We start from the raw sequence: 25553 nt of genomic DNA on the forward strand, positions 1-25553 counted from the left end.
AATAAATTTTTGTTTTTTTCCTTTTTAGTTTTTTTTTGTTTTTACCTTTTTTTTAACTTTTTAGTTTTTTTCTTTTTTCTTTTTAGTTTTTTTTTGTAGTTTTACCTTTTTTATTCTTTTTTTTTTTTTAGTTTTCTTTTTCTCCTTTATTTTTCAGTTTGTTTTCCTTTTTTTTTTCTTTTTCAGTTTTTAGTTTTTTTATTAGTTTTTAGTTTTTTTGTAGTTTCTACCTTTTTTTAGTTTTTTTTCTTTTTTTGTTTTTAGTTTTTACCTTTTTTTTAGTTTTTTAGCTTTTTTATTTTTCTTAGTATTTTCTTTTTAGTTTTTTTTTTTAGTTTTGACCTTTTTAGTTTTTTTTTTCTTTTGTATTAATGCTAAAGCCAAGGTTCGAACCTGGAAAGTCTCGGACCTAGGACCTGGAACATAACGCTTTACCAGCTCAGCTACTTCGGCTTGAATACATTCCTTTATGAATTGGTATATGATGAAATAATTCAGACGTCATATGCGGACAAACATGACGTCAGTCGACAGATAGACAAACAACTTATTTTTTTATCTATCTATCTATCTATCTATATATATAAAAATAAGTTGTCAGTGTGTGTGTGTGTGTCGAGTGACGTCATGTTTGTGTGTCGACAGACGTCATGTTTGTCGACTGACGTCATTATAAGGATTGAGCTGTATGCGTCATGAAGTTGTTTGTCGACTGACGTCATGTTTGTCAACTGATGAAATTACATACCGGGACACCAGGAAACAAATGACGACCGGGACACAGGGAATATAAATGACGACCGGGAACCTCAAAGAGAAATTACAGACTGGGACACTCGGACACAAATCACGACCGGGACACAGGGAATATAAATGACGACCGGGACACAGGGACAAAACTACAACGGGGACGCCGGGGGCACAGGCGGAATATATAAATGACGACCGGGACACAGGGATTGTTCGAACAGAAATTACAGACCGGGACACCGGGACACAAATGATGACCGGGACACCGGGACAAAGGGAATATAAATGACGACCGGGACACTCAAAGAGAAATTACAAACTGGGACACCGGGACACAAATGACGACCGGGACACAGGGACACATCATTAGAATAATGAGGTATAGATCTGAATACGGATTGTTTTTCCCATGGACAATTATATGTTCAAGAGTCAGTAAACCTGACAATCTATTTATATGCACAGACAATGGGACAGCGAAGAATGTTGTATATTCGCATGTTTAACATAGTTAAAAACATATATATATATATATATATATATATATATATATATATATATATATATATATATATATATATATATATATATATATATATATATATATATCGGACACAAATCACGACCGGGACACAGGGAATATAAATGACGACCGGGACACAGGGACAAAACTACAACGGGGACGCCGGGGGCACAGGCGGAATATATAAATGACGACCGGGACACAGGGATTGTTCGAACAGAAATTACAGACCGGGACACCGGGACACAAATGATGACCGGGACACCGGGACAAAGGGAATATAAATGACGACCGGGACACTCAAAGAGAAATTACAAACTGGGACACCGGGACACAAATGACGACCGGGACACAGGGACACATCATTAGAATAATGAGGTATAGATCTGAATACGGATTGTTTTTCCCATGGACAATTATATGTTCAAGAGTCAGTAAACCTGACAATCTATTTATATGCACAGACAATGGGACAGCGAAGAATGTTGTATATTCGCATGTTTAACATAGTTAAAAACATATATATATATATATATATATATATATATATGTTTTTAACTATGTTAAACATGCGAATATACAACATTCTTCGCTGTCCCATTGTCTGTGCATATATATATATATATATATATATATATATATATATATATATATATATATATATATATATATATATATATATATATATATATATATATATATATATATAGATAGATAGATAGATAGATAATTTTATTCACCCACTCGATACAAAACCACAAATGGCACGAATGGAGTACAAAGAAGAAAAGAAAAAAAAAACAAAAAAAAAAAAAACAAACACTTAACTGCACAAACAAAAACAAACGTTACGATACACCGCCAATAAATAAAAACATTATTACAAAAACTCACTAAGGACGAATTGCAATTGCCAGACTACTAGGCCAAAGCGACCCCAAAAATTCAGAACGACGTTTCGTCACAGCAGCAATCGGATCTGTGATACCGAACCTTGCAGACATCTTGGAATTTTTAACCCACGGTGGGGTATTTAAAAGAAACTTTGCATATTTGTAAAAAAGTGATCGAAGGTTTCTTTTATCACTAACACTAAATATATGCCAAAACGGTGATAAAGCCAGAAAGTGTGGGATCACCAGTGCATTATATAGCCTAGCTCGAATTTGTCGATTATATTTCGCTTTAGTTGAAGATAGCGCCCCGTAAGCCTTACGTGCCTTTTCTGCGAAATTACTTATTTGGCGAGCACGTGTAGATGCCATGTTATGACCTATAGGCATTCCTAAGTACATTATGGAGTCAGACAGTGGAACCTCTTGAGCACCAAATTTGACAGCAAGATCTATACGATCTGCATTTCTCCTATTGAAAGCAACAATCTCGCTTTTACTTGCATTAAAAGATAGGCCTATCTCTCTATAAGCATCATCTAGAATCTGAAAATTTTCTTCAATACGAGACAAACATCTACTTAAATTAAAAATATCATCTGCGTAATTAAGTAATGTTACATCCAAACCTCGGAAAATGCAGCTCATTTGCACTAACTTTTGGGCCTCGAGAACACTATTATTATACAACCGGGGTGACGAAATTGCACCCTGCCTAATGCCCTTTCTAACCGGAATAGCATTTGGTAATACAATCGGCCCGTTAGGAGACGGGACTTTAACTTGGACTCGAAGCTTCTTATACATATCCCGAAAAGGCAAAATAACCGATCGGTCCACACCACGTTTATGAGCAGACACTAATAACTGGGGATGTATCCCAGAATCAAAAGCACGTCTAACATCGTGACTCGCTAGAATAAGGGATTCATTCAGTTCATCAGCTTCTATTAATATATTAGCAAGAATATAATGGACGTGCTCGCGACCAACACCTTTTTTAAATCCGAACTGATTATCGGGGGTAGAACATTGAAAAGCAATATGATCTATAACTAGCAATTCCATAAGCTTACATAAAACCGGCGAAACAGTTATAGGGCGGTAAGATACGCATTCAGACGGATTTTTCCCTTTTTTCAAAATAGGTGTAATTACTCCAGTACCAAAAACGTCGGGAACGAGACCAGAATTAAAGATAATTTGGAATAGAAGCTCTAAATGACTCAGGAGACCAGCAGTACCATGTACAAGATGCAACCCACACAACTTGTCGACACCTTTCGATTGTTTCTTTTTTAATTTTGAAATTGCACGAATCAGATTAGGAACAGTTACTATGTAGCCAACACCAGAACTAGGCAATTCCATGAACTTATCAAGTTCGACTTCATATTTATCTTCAAGATCTTGTTCGGGTGGAGAGAACTCAGAAGTAAAGTGGGACACCCAATCTTGCTCAGAGATCACAGGTTCAACACTATTCTGATCACCATTACGTTTAAGAAATCTCCACACAGCATTTGGGTCATTACTTATCAATTGACTATGTTGATCGATCACTTCACATTTATGCTTAGACAAAATCTTGGCAAATCTGCGTTTGCTGAACAGCCGAACTTCATTTACAACACCTGATTTCGGACGACCACACTCGTTCCAGAGCCTAAGCCAAAATTTTGCACGACCACATGCTTCACTTAGAGCAGGGTTTTCGGACCACTTTGGAATTTCCGTTCCCACTCGGACTTTACGAATGGGGACCGCAGCGGCCTCGGCAGATAACAGTGCGTGAGATATTTCACTACAGTAGATGTTTAGTAGCAGCTGTTTCTCTTCATCTTGAATACATACACTCTGCTGTAGTAATTGGAACGGCACTTTAATCTTTGTGAGAATCTCATCCAATACGTAATGATAAGTAGCCAGGTCAATTTTACTCCAATTAGTTTTGATTTTCCACTTCTTTTCATTAGTTGGGGGGTTAGGAGAGGCAGGAATCACTCGAAAAGTGTTTATAATTGGAAAGTGATCAGACGCGCTTACGCTCAGATCTACGTGCGAATTGCCGCAAGCTGGAGATTGGATGGAACTTAACATGAAGTCGAGAGATGAAGTCGAGCCTGAGTTATGGATATAAGTAAAACACAGATCATTGTTAGCAAGACGAAGACCGTCACAGGAAGATAGGAGGATCTGTGCTCGAGCGTTAGACTCATCAGTCAAGTCACAGTTCACGTCACCAGCGACTATACATTCAAGGCCCTGGCTAGAACAGCTGCCCACCGAACTCGATAGCTTACTGCAGGCTTCACTAAATTTTTTTTCTGATTTACTGTCTCTGTAGTCTGTTGGCATGTACACAGAGTGGATAACAGTTTTGTGCACCTTAACAGCAACAAAAAAGTCTGAAGATTTATACAGAATGGGATTTAACCTGCTGCTAACAAGAATGGCGATTCCACCGGACGGCCTTCCCCTGCCCGATGACTTTGCAGGAGTAGCAAATACTTTGACGCCATCGTTTAGCTCAAGCAGACTAACGGCTTGATTCGAGAGGAAGTGTTCCTGCACACAGAGTACATCGTTATAACATAACAATCCTTCTAACAGTGGCATTTTATCAACCACTCCACCATTTAAGTTCCATGAAACAACCCGTATAGAATCACCGATCATTGTTTAGAAATTAGCTTCTGAGCTACTGGACATTGGAAGCTGTAGCACGGGTGTCGAGAAGAACCACACAGAGCGCATTTGGGGGCATTTTGGCATGGATTGTCCCGAGAGCTGGAATGATCTCCACCGCACTTTGAACATTTCGGGGGATCTACACAAGATTTTGCTGCATGTCCGTAGGACTGACAGTTGTAGCACTGCATCGGTAAGAATTTAAATTCTGTAATGGGTAGTCGCTCGTAACCAAAAATGGGCGGAGAGTTCATTGCGTTAAAGAGATGAGCTTTGCTTTCAAACTGTAATTTGAATGACCGAGTACTACCAATTTGTACGGCCTTAACACAGTTCGGTACAACTGAGCGCAGTTCGTCATCTGAAGTTTCAGTGGGAACGTGGCGGATTATTCCGAAGAAAGCGGGAGTTTTTACTTTAACACTTATAGTTGAGTCACTTTTACCCACTGCCTCAGCCAGGGACTCGGCAGCATTCTTGTTGTTCAAGACTACTCTCCATTCAGATTTCCTAGGTTTCAGCTCCACAATGTTCGAACTAGTATCACCACATACTCTGTCCAAATAGGATTTCCGAGCGCTAGGGTTCGAAAGATCTTTCGGGGGATTCTTCAAAACAACCGCATATGACAGTTTCGACATGATCGTGTTGGTTTCTGCCGCAGGCATAGCAGAGACAGAAGGAGAGGGATTAGAATCCACGTAACTATCGAACTTAGCACACAATTCGTTTACTTTCCGGGTTAGGGTAGCCGTCACTTCTCCCGGGATTATCGGAACTTCATCAGGTTCGAAAATCACAAACCGCGGCAACGAGATATTTTTATCTTCACAAACCCGAAATACTTTTAATATGTCCAGGATATCATCGGTGTTCTTCGATCGCGCAGTAACACGTGTGGTAATTCCTGCTAGGGGCCACAATAACTCCTTCGCCATTGCAATTGCTTCCTCTGAGAAAAACTCGACTGCTTTTTTCGCTATATCCTCCGAGCGATTACCAGCTTTTATCGCACGGAAAGCATAATTCAGTAACGAATTCCAAACCAATTTCTCATTACTCCCCATCGCAACAGCCACGTCACAATCCGTAATGCAAAATCAAAGTCCGAGGGGAGGAGCCAGTTCAATAAACTACGACGTAATACAGAGCTATTTAAGCTAATAAGCGAGGGAAGCGTAGTTTCTTGCTACCTGATCCCCGCAGTTTAAGGGAGTCACACTCCCGGCAGGTACAACGGCCCTTGCGACAAGAAACTCCCCTCTTCTGCTCGCCTATTAGTAAAATTTAATAATATGAACGCACTCTAGAATCAGCTATTAAGAATTATTATAGATGACGCTGTTTTGCTTCCAAGCAAAGAGCATAAATTAGTAACAATATTATAAGGCAACTCCAGTTAAATAAATCTATTCTTCAACACAAATTATATGAGAAGAATTGAAAACTATGCTTCCTTACTGTTCCTGGGATCACAGATTCCAAATCGAGCACAACCTTGGTTAAAGAATCAAACTATTTCCATATAAATTTAACATATTCAAACTTAGTAATTTATTTGCTTCCACTGTTTAGAAAGTTACTTGTAAAATTGATATATATATATATATATATATATATATATATATATATATCTATTCACAGGTGGGACACAGGGACACAACTACAATGGCGCGTAACAACTTACGCGCGCGGGGGTTACGCTTTCTTTAATTTCTAGGGACCAAGGTTTAAAGCAAACTTTCAGGGAAACAATCGAAATTAAAAAAATTCTATTCAAGAATAATTCCATAAACAGAGATACAGGTGAATTTGGATTGAACTCAATTTATGATAATTTACTGAGGTCAAATAAAGTAAATATCACTTCACCTAAGAGCTATGACCACTGTCCACGTAATACGTCAGTTAAATCTAATGAACCAGAACCGAAAAGGTCAAGGAGATTTGCCTAGGCTGTTGCATTGAAAAAAATAAGAGCAATAAACTATATGTAATTAGTTTATTAGGTATAAATTCTGTTTATTTTTATTCATGTCTTTTAGTTTTACTGCTGATGATGAACACTGTATATGTGTTCGAAATATCCAGTTAAATAATTTTATATTTCACTGTCAATAAAAAGGTATCATCCCTATTTTGAACTATTTTACTTTCGTTAATATTCTAACTAATATTGATATATTCTATCTTGAAACTAATATTGCATACAAATGTGCAATACTTAGAGATTTCATGGCAAAAAGTAGCAATTCATGTTTGACTCTATCAAAATGGTCTAAACTCCTCCCAAAACAAACCACTAAATGCAACCCACTCAAGTGGATTTTTCTAAGTATGGAAATGTAATGATAAGGCGTTAAATCGCTTTAATGGTGCTTTTTAAAACAAAATAATGTAAATTTATTCATTTAATGAGTTTAATATAGCCTATCGTAAAACAAAACAAAAGTTAAGACATAGATTTAGCCCCCCAAAAGCCTAGCTCGTGACACAACTAATGTTAATTTTGGGCAGCTGTACAAGCTAGCATCAAATTAACAGCTCTAAAACTCTCCAAGATGCAGAGAAAACTGTATCTACATGGAGGGAAGAGATTTTGGATTTTATCCCCCTCCCCCTAATGCGATATTCTATAAAAATTCATACTTTTCCTTCTTTAATCTAAAAGCGAATATCTTTAGTTGAACTCCCTTTTTCGACTGTTTTACAGTTAATATCCTCTGCAAAAGTGGTTCGGCAGTGATAAAATGTTGGTGAAACACAATGGCAAATACATTTTATAATATTTGGTATTCATCAGATTTTATTGATTTGAATTTATCATGAAATAACTTTATAATTTACAGCAGAAAGTCAAGTGACTATTATCTGAGTTACTTCTCCAAGATATCTATTATCAATACCTCAAGTAGAAACTTTGGACAATGAAGTACTTTGGACTTGTAAGTGACAAAAGCTTATCTTTCAAAAAACAAATTCAAAATGTACACTTAATGATTTCAAGGTGTGTTGGTTTAATGCAAAGGTTGAAGCATTGGTTGCCAGACTATGCAATACAAAGAATGTATTTTGCTCTGATTCCTCGTAATGCAAACTATTATTCTCTGGTATATTTATCTACATTTGAAGCCTATATGAAGCCAATTCAGATTTTACAATATGAAACACTAAGGATCCTCAAACTTTTTATTCCATCCCCATATGAACTTCCAAATAAGTCTTCTAAAGCATCCTTATATATATTTTTAGATATGTTTCCGTTTCTCAACTATTTACTTTTGGAGCAATTCTTTTCAAATATGAAATCAAGAAATTACTGCCTTTTTACCTTATTTTAAATTTATTTTCCCAATCACAGGATTTACATAATTATATCACTCTGCAAAAAAAGCATACTGTATCTAAATTGACAAGTTAAATAGTGAGAAATCTAAATTCATTCTGCATGTGCTAGTTTGTGATAGCTTGGTGATAGGTTTACTTCCATCCTATTACTTAAAAAGAATCTTAAATTCTATTTAGTTGAAAACTATTTCAGCTTAATGTTTAACAAATAAGATGAAGTTATTTGTAAGGTTTGTTGCTCTGGTTGAAAAGGGCCTCTTGGTTATCTTCTAGTAATCTATATTAATCTATATTTAACAATAAGGATATTTGATATTTAAAAAAGAATCTTGGGCTAGCTACTGCTTTCATATATATATATATATATATATATATATATATATATATATATATATATATATATATATATATATATATATATATATATATATATATATATATATATATGTGTGTGTGTGTGTGTGTGTGTGTTGTGTTTTGTTCAAGTTTGTGCAAACAGGTGGTTTGAAAAGTCTACCAGAGTGAGTGGTTGTTCCCTTGGGTGATGGTGCTTGTGTTCTAGTTTCAGGGGGTATTCCTGTGCAAGGAGGAAGCTCGCCTCTTGGACTTGATACTATCCTTTCTTTCTCTTAGATAAGATAAAATAACATTATTTTCAAAAGACTATCACAAGCTCTATAGAGCTGAATTTGCTTTATATGTCAGTAAAAGTTAAGAAAAAAATTCAAATCAGTACATTACATCAAACATTTAAAATTAAAAAGAAATTAAAAAGGCAAAATCATCAAAGATAAAGGGCAAATCAGTAAGCCTGACAATTAAATTACAAAAACATTACAATGAATCAAAAATAAAGATTGCAATAGAGGAAAAGGGGAATTTTGCAAGTACATAATCACAAATTATTATTAAGGTGTTCCAGAATAAAGGGGATAAAACTTTTATGAAACCTCTCTGTAACAGCATGGATTGGAGAGAGTAAGTTGGGATTGCTAATGAAGCTGACTAGGGGAGTCAGAGTCTAATGGGATTGTGAAAATCAGGGAGTAAGTCCTCAGTACAGGGATTGGAAATGACTGATTTGGCAAAAAGCAAGGCACATTTTTTCCCTCCTTTCTTTTAAGGTGGTAATGTGTGCATTTTTGAGGAGGAAGGAGTATGAAATTTTGCCTTCTTTGTAAATGATCCTGAGCAAACGCTTTTGGACTGACTCGATTTTGTCACTAAGTTCATTTGAAAGTCGTGAATGCCAGACTGGACATGCATATTCCAATAATGGCCTGATAAAGGATAAGTAAACATGGAGGGAATGTATCTTAGGACAGTTTCCTACTTAAGATCATTAGAAATTGTGACACCAAGGAGTTTAACATGTTTCACTAGCATTTTGGGTGGGATTGGGTTGCAAAAAAGAGGAGCAGATTTCAAGAAATTGATCATCATTATCTGTAATTTAGTGGGATTTACTGTCATATTTAGATTCTTAGATTAATCCGAACATTGAGTTAGGACTTCAACAGGGTTACTTTTCATATTCCTATGACATATTTCAAGGACCAACAAGTCATCAACATATTTCCATCTTTGGGGGAATTCCCTAACGTTTGGTATTTCAGCCTTATTGCTACTGCTAGGCATTCTAGCATTAGAACAACCTGGAACAAGCACTGCCCCATCGCCCTCTATTGCTGCTCCATTTGAGTGTATGTCTTGTTCTGGGTACTGGTTAAATTAGCTGGCCTTTGCTGGACATGTTGGTGTAAGTACTGACTTAGTTGTCAGTGGTTCCAACCTGGGATGTAGGTGGCACCTTTTCTACACAACAAGCTACCATCTTCCATATGTACCATATGAGTGCTCTGGCTGCTTCAACTTTTTTTTTACTACACCTTTGCTCTATCTACTGCTCTCATTAAATTTCACTCACACTTTTTTCTCCTGGGCACAATTGTTTCAGCTCCTTGGTGTTCTTGTTGTGAGCACTCTGTTGTCTAGCTTTCTCAAAAACATGTTTTGTGATTATTTTTGGCTGCAGTTCAGAAGCAATGAAAAGCCTTCAATTTCACTGACTGAACTGCTTTTGCAAAATGGCTAGGCTTCTGATATTTGGCATAGATTTTCTTTTTTGCAGGGCATTTGTGATCACGGGAGTATGCATTTTTCACAGAAGTAACTCTTGATGTCATTGTCTTTTGTAACACCTTTTGTTTGTGTATGGCTTCCACTTCTTGTTTTGTAGCAATAATACTTTGTTTGTTTTTCATCTGTGCAAGGGTCTCCACTATTATTTCAATAGCTTTAATTAGTATCAATGTTCAACCTTCACTTAACAGTCTTTTTCTTATCCTGTTGCTCTACACCCCAAATAATGATCTATCTCTCACCATTTCATCTGAACTGTTTCAAAAAATCATAATCTAGGGCCAATAGCTTTGGAGGCTGTCACACATGAGTCAATTGTCTCTCTTTCTTTTTGATATTTTTGTGAAAATCAAATTGAGAGAAGATGGGGTTTGAGATGGGTTCAATTTGCTCACTGAATTTTTTTCAGATATACATTCACTTTATTCATTTCCATTCCTGCAATTTGAAATGTGTTAAATATACTGTGCCCCTTTTCTCCAGCCCAAATCAACAAGTGTAAGCACTTAAAACATTCACTTTTTCTATATAAAGGTCCTGTAAACATCAGTTCAGCATGTTGGCAAAACCATTTCCATATGTTTTAAGACTATTTGATGACTGGTCAATTGTGGGGCAGGTTGTGCTGTCTATTCTGACACCATGTAATGTATTCCCTTGTCAGACTTTAGGTTTAAATATAATAGCTTAAAAGAGAGCCACTACCTATAAATGAAGCACATAAGCACAAGCAAAACCAGCAAACAAACAAAAGCAATAAAAAACAAGGAAGCAAAAGCAATATATTTCTGTTGACACATCCAATGGTGAAACAGTCGAATTTCTAGGTGGTATGATAAAGATATTACAATATTTAGATGTTAAAGTGTAGATTAGCTGGCCAAAAACTAGGTATCTTACCCTAGTGACAGCCTAATAGCATCAATAGGGCATCACTGTCATGAACTTTATATGCTATTTGGTGTGGGAATTTGTTTATCCTATAGTTTAGGCCTATTATTTTATTTATGTGTAGGCTAATCAGCATCACAAATTATTGCCTCTGCTTTGTTTATTATCTCTACATAATTAGGCCTATACAACTAGAAATCACAGACTATATGGTTATAACAACTGGATTAAGATTTAGCATTAGACATATTGAGCCTCTTGTGTGGGAAGACTTTATCAAGATTCTCAAAACTGTTGAAAATGTATTGGTTCAATATGTATGGATTTGTTGTGTTGTTTTCAGCTGGCAGTGTGTTTGTATTGAAGTTTTGATGTAGTTTGTGTTCCTGAGGCTGTATAGGGTAAAAAACAAGTATCTAATTGAGCAAAATTATGTAGAACTAAAACCCTCACATATTGTTAACAAAGAGGAATTGGGAAAAATTAAATATACCAGAGAAAAGCTAAAAATCCAAGCAATACATCAATATGGTTATTATTAAAAAAATTTAAGATCAAACCCCTGAAATTATTAGTTTATTGACTTACCTACAAAAAAATCTGGTCAATGTTTATATTACCTGAACAGTTGTTTAGGGTCATGAAACAATTGTTAATAGATGCATTTTGACTTTTGGAACATCTTTTTTCTCTTGCAAAACTACTGCAAACTCACTGTTATGGAGTTATTCTTGCCCAGATATCCTGTATTTATACATATAGAATTGCAATCATTTCCTGTTTTGTTGATTGGATATTTGAAATCACAAATCTGTAATAGTTTAGAAACAAATTTGGGCTATATATTTGCACATCAGGGGGGTGGGGGTAAAGCATAGCATATATTAAATATGTAAACTAACCATTGCTGTATTTAATATATGCTATGCTTTACCCCCCCCCCCCTAATGTGCAAATATATAATAACTCCATAACAGTGAGTTTGTGGTAATTTTGCAAGAGAGAAAAGATGTTCAAAAAGTCAAAATGCATGTATTAATAATAGTTTCATGACCCTAAACAATTGTTTAGGTAATAGGAACATTGACCAAACATCTTTTAGGAAATATCAATTATTCTATTTTGATGTGTAGGCTTAGGCCTATATACTTTTAGTGTTTCAGTTTACTCAAATATTAGGCTAACAGAAAGCTGACTTTCTTCAGATTCTAAAAATGTAACTTTTATTACTTGATATTTATTCTTTAAATAACAAACATTAAATATAAAATTTCTCTTTTCAATTGCTTGTCAAAATAGATACCATAGCCTATTTTTAATTTATGCTGACAAATTATTGGTGAAAATTTGACCAAGAAGGCAGGGTTCTTGTTACTGCCCTTACATTGCATCATGCTGTATGCCTAGTAAAATAGGGGTGCTCCAAAAAGCCATTGCTATTTTTCTGAAAAGTGGCCTTTCCCAAAAAGAGGTCTTTCACCCTAAGTCAAACTTCTTTCTTTTCTCATCTTACTTGAGTTGTTTTCACTAATAGACTACTGTATAGCCTAGTATTTAATCACTTACAGGCTATAGCCTCTTGGCATTGCTGTAATGTATGCATTTTTGTGAGTAGACTAAATTATTATGATAAAAAGAGGGTTGAAATGAAAACGTTAGACAAAGCAAATAACCCTGTAACCTAAATGTAGGCTAAGCCTATTATTTGGAAAAGCCATAAAAAGATGCATTGAATGGTGTGTTCATATTCTACCAAGCTAAAGAATGTAAAAAACTTAAAATTAAATATGCAGCCTACACACACAGCTAAATTTATTGCATCAAACAGAGGTACTATCATTTAGAGAACAAAGACCACAGTTTTGACTAAGCTTGACTCAGGCTGAAATATAGACTATTGTGCACTCATTTCATATATTTTTAACTGATTTAGGGAATTAAATGGGAAAGCTGGAACACATTTCCAAACTCCATTTCAGGTATAATGTTAAGTTAGCAAATATCCTAGAGAATTGAATTCTTGGTTTACAGCAAACGCCATGATGATCCCACTAGTAGGTAAATAACATATGCTTGCTAATAATGAAACACAAAACAAAGTAAAAGAAAGTATAAATACAATTTAATTGCAATTTTGCTTTTTCTTCTTTAACAACAAACCATCACGATAGAAGCACCGCTGCCAGAATCAGATCGAGTTTTTGGCCAATTCAAAAGTTGTGAACCTTTCGGGATCTTGGTTCTGATCACTGACGGCATGGCTTCTCTACAGACTTATTAAAGTATAATGAAATATTATTATCACATATAATGCGTATAGCATATAAACTATATAACCAAACAGTTCATGGTAACGAACTGTAGTAGGGAGCGACCCGGCTCAATAGTAAAGGAAACTCTAATGAACGGAATTTTGATACTAAAAGATAAATCGAAAGAATCGGATTTTCATGCTGATTGTAAATATATAAGTTTCATCAAATTTAGTCTTTGTCATCAAAAGTTACGAGCCTGAGAAAATTTGCCTTATTTTGGAAAATAGGGGAAACACCCTCTAAAAGTCTAAGAATCATAACGAAAATTACACCATCGCATTCAGCGTATCAGAGAACCCTGTTGCAAAAACTTCAAGCTCCTATCTATAAAAATGTGGAATTTCGCTTTTTTTGCCAAAAGACATATCAAGGGTGCATGTTTGTTTTTTGTTTTTTTTTTCCAGGGGCCATTGTATCGACCAAGCGGTCCTAGAATGTCGTAAGAGGGCTCATTCCAACGGAAATGAAAAGTTCTAGTGCCCTTTATAAGTGACCAAAAAATTGGAGGGCACCTAGGCCCCCTCCCACGCTCATTTTTTCCTAAAGTCAACGGATCAAAATTTTGAGATAGCCATTTTGTTCACAAAGTCGAAAACCATAATAACTATGTCTTTGGGGATGACTTATTCCCCCGTAGTCCCCGGGGGAGGGGCTGCAAGTTACAAACTTTGACCAGTGTTTACATAAGTAATGGTTATTGGGAAGTGTGTTTAAAAAAACTGCTTAAAAAAAGATATAAGAAGGTAAAGTGAGCAAAAAAACAAATATTTTCCCCAGTATGTAAAGGCCTATGAGATGCGTTTATAGAAAGGTTCTTGCACATACCTCTCAACTGGGAGGAAAATGAAAACAATTATTGCTGGAGCAAAAGCTTAATCTATAGAAGCCTTTATTATCCTTGAAGAAGAACCAATAGACTGGTTGACAGAAAACGTATGTAGCTTAGAGCTATGAATATTAGAGGGGGGTGGGGTTGGATTGTAACAAACACAACTTTAAATGTCAGAAAAAGCGAATAATTTGAAATTATATGATGTTACTTTGTTTTGCTCTACAGTCTTTTCAGAAAACTTTCCATTTCTGGCTGAACTTCATTTAAGTTATGATGCCATAACTATTTTTTTTTTTTTAGTTTCAATGGTTATGTATTTTTTTGCAATTCTTATTTTATATTATGCTTTCCTACTTTACTAATGAATGGCTCTTAGATATAGAGTCGAAATATTCATTTAGGAAAAAAATTACAGTCTTAAAGTAATTCCTTGTTGTTTTACCTTTTGTTATTTGTATTGTGTTGGTTCCAGCTTTCGCGTGTGGCCGACCAAAGGGTACGTTGAGGTACCCTACTTGAGTACCCGCTAGTTCTTACTTTTTATCAGATTTTATTAATTTCGGCTAAACCTTTTTAAATTTCCGCTTTTCATAACCACTTACTATATTGCCAGAAGAAAGCATATGAAAAATTCTTTTCATGAAAAAATGAAGAATTTTCTTTCTTTTTGGTGGCATGTGGGTGTCAGAAGTTGTAAGAACACTCTCTAGACAGTACTTAAAAAAGGTGTTAAACCTTGATTGGTCTTTCGATTCAGACTTAATTATGTAGATAGTCGATACTCCATTTACTTCTGAAATACGCCAAGTTCTAACCGCATTCTTAAATTTCTTGTTTAACGAAATTGCTTAAAATGAAAAATACTTTAAGTCGAAAAATTCAAAAAAAGGGTATTTATTCATTAAACATTGAATATTAAATTCGCAATGGAAAAGTAGGTCTCATAGTTAATAAATACAGACTAATATTTTCTTAAATCAGTGTTTCTCAACCTCTGGCCTTTTAAAAATGAAAAAGGTACAAAGTCATACCGTAGGGGGAGATAAGCTAAGTATGAACCCCCCTGGAATGTGAAATATTACCCCAAAATACACTTTTTGGGATGATAGGCTGAGTAGTCCATTTTTATATAGACTCCTTCTCCTCAAATCAAAATGTCGAGCAACATGCTGGGCATGCGGTACAAGACACAAGATAGCTTTGTGAACGATAAGCCATTTTATCGGACAGTTCCCCATGCAATAAATTTCCCTTCGCACATGGAGTTGGGGCGGTTAAAAGAGCCTAGTCCAAGGGAAGGGGGGGGGTGTGGTTTCCTTATTCAAACAACTTTTCATATTATAATAATTGGGATTAGCTGAAAATGTATAGACGGTAATTCCTTACCATTTATACTTTTCTGTAGAAGCTAAAAATGCAGAGCAAGCTTATCTCTGGATTTGCCTCTTTTTCGAAGTCAACTTCTTTGGAGATGTCAACTTTGTTGGAGGGGGGGGGGATTCACTTGCCAAGCTTATTAGGCAATCTCTTTCACAAGACGGCTTTCAACGCTCGACTGTTTTCACAAGTATGTCATCAGGAATGAACCTATATCCGCAACTTAGGAACTCAGCAGATAAAAGCAAAAAAAGCATATGTATGTTACTAATTACTTGCTTTCAATTTTCAATAACGTCATCTTTATAGGAGTTTAAAACACGCCTTTAAAATTATATATTGACGATGCTGTATCTATACTGACATCCTTAGCGTTAGAACCACAACAATTTTAGCGTTTAGCCTTAAGAACAATTTTTTTTTACGTTTAGCCTTAAGAACAAATTTTAGCCTTAAGAAAAATTTACAAGGCAATAGAACTCAAATATTTTCCTGTTTAACTAAAGTCAAGCTACTTTACAAGAAACCTTCTGATGTCACACCTGAGCGTAGGAAAATGGCATAAGAGATGTGGTTATTCTTCCCCTCGAAGACTCCCCCTCCCCCTCGCTTTTATGTAACATCAGGAATGAAAAGCAGTAGGAAAAAAAACTCAAAGTAACGACCCTGTGCACCAGCTTCCAGAAGATTTTAGTTCTCACTAATGGTGAAAGAAAAAATCGCTTAATAATTCAAAATTATTCCTTTTCATTATGTATTAACTATACACGATACTAGGCATGGTAGCATCAATATCCTCCTTCACTAAAAATGAAGAAAAATATTTTTCTTTCCGTAAAGATTCGCCTCCTAGCTCTTCCCAATATTCGTCTGATCGTTAGCTCCTAGATGTTTCACCTATGTGGATAATAAAATGAAACTAGATAGGTCCCTTATTAAGTAGTGATGTTCAAAGATATTCTTAATTAAAAACAAAGAAATAAACAGACAAGGAAGAAGGTCTACTACTCATAAATATTATCTCAAGACTTAGAGAATTTTTCATAGTTTCTATCTTTGAAATGGATTACAACTCTGTAGTTTAAAATAGGTAAATATGTAGTGATAAAAAAAATGGGATCAAAACAATAGTTATCAGGCAAACAGCGTAAAACTGTTAAAATACCAGTAACAAAAAATATACTTTTTTGCCCCCCTCCCCTCAAACACCCATCTTAGATTCATATCTGAAAGCCGGAATTTCTTTTAGTTGTTTAACGATCCCCCATATTATGTTGTGGTGTTAACAGTTACAGAGAACCAAAGTTAAATATCGCTTGGCATCCGTGTGCGAACATTGACTATGTGAATTCAGATATCATATTAAATAGGGGCCCTAAAACTAGACATTTTTTTTTGGTCCTCAAATAGTAAAAAGTTGAGACATACTGTCTTAAATGATTAACAAGGGTGAACCACTGATTAACATACATATTTATTTACTCTTTATACATACCACGAACTCGATAAAAATAAATGAGCATCGAGTACTTTTTTACCCAGACTTAATAAACTAAAAGTTTTTAGCTGTTTATATATATATATATATATATATATATATATATATATATATATATATATATATATATTATATATTATATATATAATATATAATATATATATATATATATATATATTATATATATTATAACCATATATTTTATATATGGTGGGGGCGCTTCGCGCCCCCAAGCCCCCCCGCGCGCGTAAGTCGTTACGCGCCATTGTAGTTGTGTCCCACCTGTGAATATAGATAGATAGATATATATACATATAAATATATATATATATATATATATATATATATATATATATATATATATATATATATATATATATATATATATATATATATATATATATATATATATATATATATATATATATATATGTTTTTAACTACGTAAAACTTGCGAATATACCACATTCTTCGCTGTCCCATTGTCTGTACATATAAATAGATTGTCAGGTTTACCGACTCTTGAACATGCAACATATAATTGTCAATGGGAAAAACAATCCGTATTCAGATCCCGGCGTCCCCGTTGTAGTTGTGTCCCTGTGTCTCAGTCGTCATTTATATTCCCCCGTTGTAGTTGTGTCCATGTCGTCATTTATATTCCCTGTGTCCCGGTCGTTATTTGTGTCCCGGTGTCCCAGTCTGTAATATCTCTTTGAGTGTCCCGGTCGTCATTTATATTCCCTGTGTCCCGGTCGTCATTTGTGTCCCAGTCTGTAATTTCGTCAGTCATATTCCCTGTGTCCCGGTCGTCATTTGTATGCCGGTCTGTATATATTTTCGTTTTTGAATTGGTATATGATGAAATAAATTTTTGTTTTTTTTCCTTTTTAGTTTTTTTTTGTTTTTACCTTTTTTTTAACTTTTTAGTTTTTTTCTTTTTTCTTTTTAGTTTTTTTTTGTAGTTTTACCTTTTTTATTCTTTTTTTTTTTTTAGTTTTCTTTTTCTCCTTTATTTTTCAGTTTGTTTTCCTTTTTTTTTTCTTTTTCAGTTTTTAGTTTTTTTATTAGTTTTTAGTTTTTTTGTAGTTTCTACCTTTTTTTAGTTTTTTTTCTTTTTTTGTTTTTAGTTTTTACCTTTTTTTTAGTTTTTTAGCTTTTTTATTTTTCTTAGTATTTTCTTTTTAGTTTTTTTTTTTAGTTTTGACCTTTTTAGTTTTTTTTTCTTCTTTTGTATTAATGCTAAAGCCAAGGTTCGAACCTGGAAAGTCTCGGACCTAGGACCTGGAACATAACGCTTTACCAGCTCAGCTACTTCGGCTTGAATACATTCCTTTATGAATTGGTATATGATGAAATAATTCAGACGTCATATGCGGACAAACATGACGTCAGTCGACAGATAGACAAACAACTTATTTTTTTATCTATCTATCTATCTATCTATATATATAAAAATAAGTTGTCAGTGTGTGTGTGTGTGTCGAGTGACGTCATGTTTGTGTGTCGACTGACGTCATGTTTGTCGACTGACGTCATTATAAGGATTGAGCTGTATGCGTCATGAAGTTGTTTGTCGACTGACGTCATGTTTGTCAACTGATGAAATTACATACCGGGACACCAGGAAACAAATGACGACCGGGACACAGGGAATATAAATGACGACCGGGAACCTCAAAGAGAAATTACAGACTGGGACACTCGGACATAAATCACGACCGGGACACAGGGAATATAAATGACGACCGGGACACAGGGACAAAACTACAACGGGGACGCCGGGGGCACAGGCGGAATATATAAATGACGACCGGGACACAGGGATTGTTCGAACAGAAATTACAGACCGGGACACCGGGACACAAATGATGACCGGGACACCGGGACAAAGGGAATATAAATGACGACCGGGACACTCAAAGAGAAATTACAAACTGGGACACCGGGACACAAATGACGACCGGGACACAGGGACACATCATTAGAATAATGAGGTATAGATCTGAATACGGATTGTTTTTCCCATGGACAATTATATGTTCAAGAGTCAGTAAACCTGACAATCTATTTATATGCACAGACAATGGGACAGCGAAGAATGTTGTATATTCGCATGTTTAACATAGTTAAAAACATATATATATATATATATATATATATATATATATATATATATATATATATATATATATATATATATATATATACATATATACATATATATATATATATATATATATATATATATATATATATATATATATTATTATATATTATATATATATTATATATATATATATATATTATTTGTTTTTCTAGAGTGATCGTATCAAACCGGTAATCCTAAAAGATTGAGATTTGATCGGGATCAAAAGTTTTAGTCCCCTTCATAAGTGACCAAAACACTGGAGGGAGCTAACCACTCCCCCATGCCCCTTTTTTCCTCATAGTAGTCCGATCCAAATTTTTAGATAGTCATTTTATTCAGCCTAGTCGATAGATCTAATAATTATGTCTTTCAAGATGGTTTGATCCCCCATATTATGTTGTGGTGTTAACAGTTACAGAGAACCAAAGTTAAATATCGCTTGGCATCCGTGTGCGAACATTGACTATGTGAATTCAGATATCATATTAAATAGGGGCCCTAAAACTAGACATTTTTTTTCGGTCCTCAAATAGTAAAACGTTGAGACATACTGTCTTAAATGATTAACAAGGGTGAACCACTGATTAACATACATATTTATTTACTCTTTATACATACCACGAACTCGATAAAAATAAATGAGCATCGAGTACTTTTTTACCCAGACTTAATAAACTAAAAGTTTTTAGCTGTTTATATATATATATATATATATATATATATATATATATATATATATATATATATATATATATATATATATATATTATATATTATATATATAATATATAATATATATATATATATATATATTATATATATTATAACCATATATTTTATATATGGTGGGGGCGCTTCGCGCCCCCAAGCCCCCCCGCGCGCGTAAGTCGTTACGCGCCATTGTAGTTGTGTCCCACCTGTGAATATAGATAGATAGATATATATACATATAAATATATATATATATATATATATATATATATATATATATATATATATATATATATATATATATATATATATATATATATATATATATATATATATATATATATATATATATATATATATATATATGTTTTTAACTACGTAAAACTTGCGAATATACCACATTCTTCGCTGTCCCATTGTCTGTACATATAAATAGATTGTCAGGTTTACCGACTCTTGAACATGCAACATATAATTGTCAATGGGAAAAACAATCCGTATTCAGATCCCGGCGTCCCCGTTGTAGTTGTGTCCCTGTGTCTCAGTCGTCATTTATATTCCCCCGTTGTAGTTGTGTCCCTGTCGTCATTTATATTCCCTGTGTCCCGGTCGTTATTTGTGTCCCGGTGTCCCAGTCTGTAATATCTCTTTGAGTGTCCCGGTCGTCATTTATATTCCCTGTGTCCCGGTCGTCATTTGTGTCCCGGTCTGTAATTTCGTCAGTCATATTCCCTGTGTCCCGGTCGTCATTTGTATGCCGGTCTGTATATATTTTCGTTTTTGAATTGGTATATGATGAAATAAATTTTTGTTTTTTTTCCTTTTTAGTTTTTTTTTGTTTTTACCTTTTTTTTAACTTTTTAGTTTTTTTCTTTTTTCTTTTTAGTTTTTTTTGTAGTTTTACCTTTTTTATTCTTTTTTTTTTTTTAGTTTTCTTTTTCTCCTTTATTTTTCAGTTTGTTTTCCTTTTTTTTTTCTTTTTCAGTTTTTAGTTTTTTTATTAGTTTTTAGTTTTTTTGTAGTTTCTACCTTTTTTTAGTTTTTTTTCTTTTTTTGTTTTTAGTTTTTACCTTTTTTTTAGTTTTTTAGCTTTTTTATTTTTCTTAGTATTTTCTTTTTAGTTTTTTTTTTTAGTTTTGACCTTTTTAGTTTTTTTTTTCTTTTGTATTAATGCTAAAGCCAAGGTTCGAACCTGGAAAGTCTCGGACCTAGGACCTGGAACATAACGCTTTACCAGCTCAGCTACTTCGGCTTGAATACATTCCTTTATGAATTGGTATATGATGAAATAATTCAGACGTCATATGCGGACAAACATGACGTCAGTCGACAGATAGACAAACAACTTATTTTTTTATCTATCTATCTATCTATCTATATATATAAAAATAAGTTGTCAGTGTGTGTGTGTGTGTCGAGTGACGTCATGTTTGTGTGTCGACAGACGTCATGTTTGTCGACTGACGTCATTATAAGGATTGAGCTGTATGCGTCATGAAGTTGTTTGTCGACTGACGTCATGTTTGTCAACTGATGAAATTACATACCGGGACACCAGGAAACAAATGACGACCGGGACACAGGGAATATAAATGACGACCGGGAACCTCAAAGAGAAATTACAGACTGGGACACTCGGACACAAATCACGACCGGGACACAGGGAATATAAATGACGACCGGGACACAGGGACAAAACTACAACGGGGACGCCGGGGGCACAGGCGGAATATATAAATGACGACCGGGACACAGGGATTGTTCGAACAGAAATTACAGACCGGGACACCGGGACACAAATGATGACCGGGACACCGGGACAAAGGGAATATAAATGACGACCGGGACACTCAAAGAGAAATTACAAACTGGGACACCGGGACACAAATGACGACCGGGACACAGGGACACATCATTAGAATAATGAGGTATAGATCTGAATACGGATTGTTTTTCCCATGGACAATTATATGTTCAAGAGTCAGTAAACCTGACAATCTATTTATATGCACAGACAATGGGACAGCGAAGAATGTTGTATATTCGCATGTTTAACATAGTTAAAAACATATATATATATATATATATATATATATATATATATATATATATATATATATATATATATATATATATATATATATATATACATATATACATATATATATATATATATATATATATATATATATATATATATATATATATATATATATATATATATATATATATATATATATATATATATATATATATATCGGACACAAATCACGACCGGGACACAGGGAATATAAATGACGACCGGGACACAGGGACAAAACTACAACGGGGACGCCGGGGGCACAGGCGGAATATATAAATGACGACCGGGACACAGGGATTGTTCGAACAGAAATTACAGACCGGGACACCGGGACACAAATGATGACCGGGACACCGGGACAAAGGGAATATAAATGACGACCGGGACACTCAAAGAGAAATTACAAACTGGGACACCGGGACACAAATGACGACCGGGACACAGGGACACATCATTAGAATAATGAGGTATAGATCTGAATACGGATTGTTTTTCCCATGGACAATTATATGTTCAAGAGTCAGTAAACCTGACAATCTATTTATATGCACAGACAATGGGACAGCGAAGAATGTTGTATATTCGCATGTTTAACATAGTTAAAAACATATATATATATATATATATATATATATATATGTTTTTAACTATGTTAAACATGCGAATATACAACATTCTTCGCTGTCCCATTGTCTGTGCATATAATATATATATATATATATATATATATATATATATATATATATATATATATATATATATATATATATATATATATATATATATATATATATATATATATATATATATATATATATATATATATATATATATCTATTCACAGGTGGGACACAGGGACACAACTACAATGGCGCGTAACAACTTACGCGCGCGGGGGTTACGCTTTCTTTAATTTCTAGGGACCAAGGTTTAAAGCAAACTTTCAGGGAAACAATCGAAATTAAAAAAATTCTATTCAAGAATAATTCCATAAACAGAGATACAGGTGAATTTGGATTGAACTCAATTTATGATAATTTACTGAGGTCAAATAAAGTAAATATCACTTCACCTAAGAGCTATGACCACTGTCCACGTAATACGTCAGTTAAATCTAATGAACCAGAACCGAAAAGGTCAAGGAGATTTGCCTAGGCTGTTGCATTGAAAAAAATAAGAGCAATAAACTATATGTAATTAGTTTATTAGGTATAAATTCTGTTTATTTTTATTCATGTCTTTTAGTTTTACTGCTGATGATGAACACTGTATATGTGTTCGAAATATCCAGTTAAATAATTTTATATTTCACTGTCAATAAAAAGGTATCATCCCTATTTTGAACTATTTTACTTTCGTTAATATTCTAACTAATATTGATATATTCTATCTTGAAACTAATATTGCATACAAATGTGCAATACTTAGAGATTTCATGGCAAAAAGTAGCAATTCATGTTTGACTCTATCAAAATGGTCTAAACTCCTCCCAAAACAAACCACTAAATGCAACCCACTCAAGTGGATTTTTCTAAGTATGGAAATGTAATGATAAGGCGTTAAATCGCTTTCATGGTACTTTTTAAAACAAAATAATGTAAATTTATTCATTTCATGAGTTTAATATAGCCTATCGTAAAACAAAACAAAAGTTAAGACATAGATTTAGCCCCCCAAAAGCCTAGCTCGTGACACAACTAATGTTAATTTTGGGCAGCTGTACAAGCTAGCATCAAATGAACAGCTCTAAAACTCTCCAAGATGCAGAGAAAACTGTATCCACATGGGGGGAAGATATTTTGGATTCTATTCCCTCCCCCTAATCCGATATTCTATAAAAATTCATACTTTTCCTTCTTTAATCTAAAAGCGAATATCTTTAGTTGAACTCCCTTTTTCGACTGTTTTACAGTTAACATCTTCTGCAAAAGTGGTTCTTTTATATCTAACTAGCTGTTGGGGTGGCGCTTCGCGCCACCCCAACACCTAGTTGGTGGGGGCGCTTCGCGCCCAACCCCCCAAGCCCCCCCGCGCGCGTAAGTCGTTACGCGCCATATTAGTTACGCGCCATTGTAGTTGTGTCCCTATGTCCCACCTGTGAATATAGATATATATATATATATATATATATATATATATATATATATATATATATATATATATATATATATATGTTTATAACTACGTAAAACTTGCGAATATACAACATTCTTTGCTGTCCCATTGTCTGTGCATATAAATAGATTGTCAGGTTTACCGACTCTTGAACATGCAACATATAATGGTCCATGGGAAAACAATCCGTATTCAGATCTATACCTCATGATTCTAATGATTGCCCTTGAGCTTTGTTGATGGTGATTGCTAATCGACCATTCCCTGAGTCGCCATCGTCATTTATATATCCCCCTGTGCACCCCGGCGTCCCCTTTGTAGTTATGTCCCATATTCCCTCATTCCCGTCATTTATAGTCCCTGTGTCCCGGTCGTCATTTGTGTCCCGGTGTCCCAGTCTGTGATTTCTCTTTGAGTGTCCCGGGCGTCATTTATATTCCTTGTGTCCCGGTGGTCATTTATATCCCCCTGTGCCCCCCGGCGTCCCCGTTGTAGTTGTGTCATTTATATTCCCTGTGTCCCGGTCGTCATCCCGGTATACATTCGTTTTTGAGTTGGTATATGATGAAATAAATTTTTAATTTTTTCCCTTTTTTTCCTTTTAGTTTTTTTTTATTGGTTTTGACCTTTTTTTAGGTTTTTTAGTTTTTTTCTTTTTTCTTTTTAGTTTTTTTTGAAGTTTTTATCTTTTTAGTTTTTTTATTTTTATTTATATTTTTTTAGTTTTCTTTTTCTCCTTTATTTTTCAGTTTTTTTTCCATTTTTTAGTTTTTTTTTCTTTTTTAGTTCTTTTAGTTTTTACCTTTATCTTTTTAGTTTTTTATTTTTATTTATATTTTTTTAGTTTTCTTTTTCTCCTTTATTTTTCAGTTTTTTTCCATTTTTTAGTTTTTTTTTCTTTTTTAGTTCTTTTAGTTTTTACCTTTTTTAGTTTTTTTTAGTTTTTTAGATGAAATTTTTTTTAGTTTTTTCCTTTTTTTCTTTTTAGTTTTTTATTGGTTTTTACCTTTTTTTAAGCTTTTTTATTTTTTTTCGTTTTTTCTTTTTACTTTTTTTGTTAGTTTTTATCTTTTTTAATTTTTTTTATTTTTATTCTTAATTTTATTAGTTTTCTTTTTCTCTTCTATTTTTCAGTTTTTTCCTTTTTGTTAGTTTTTTTTAAGTTTTTTACCTTTTTTTAGTTTTTTTAGTTTTTCAGCTTTTTTATTTTTTTATTAGTTTTTAGTTTTTTT

At 34.2% G+C, this 25553-nt stretch overlaps 1 protein-coding gene across 1 annotated transcript in view; it reads right to left on the reverse strand.

Moving 5' to 3' along the window:
- Positions 1–13406, reverse strand: part of LOC136037726 (transcription initiation factor IIB-like) — a 177904-nt gene extending 164498 nt beyond the window's left edge. The window contains exon 1 of the mRNA XM_065720497.1: positions 13358–13406. The gene's annotated coding sequence lies outside the window, so the exon portion shown is untranslated. The remainder of the gene's footprint in view (positions 1–13357) is intronic.
- Positions 13407–25553: the final 12147 nt, after the last annotated feature.

Source organism: Artemia franciscana, chromosome 17 (genome assembly GCF_032884065.1).
Source record: "Artemia franciscana chromosome 17, ASM3288406v1, whole genome shotgun sequence".
Classification (NCBI taxonomy): Eukaryota; Metazoa; Arthropoda; class Branchiopoda; order Anostraca; family Artemiidae; genus Artemia; species Artemia franciscana.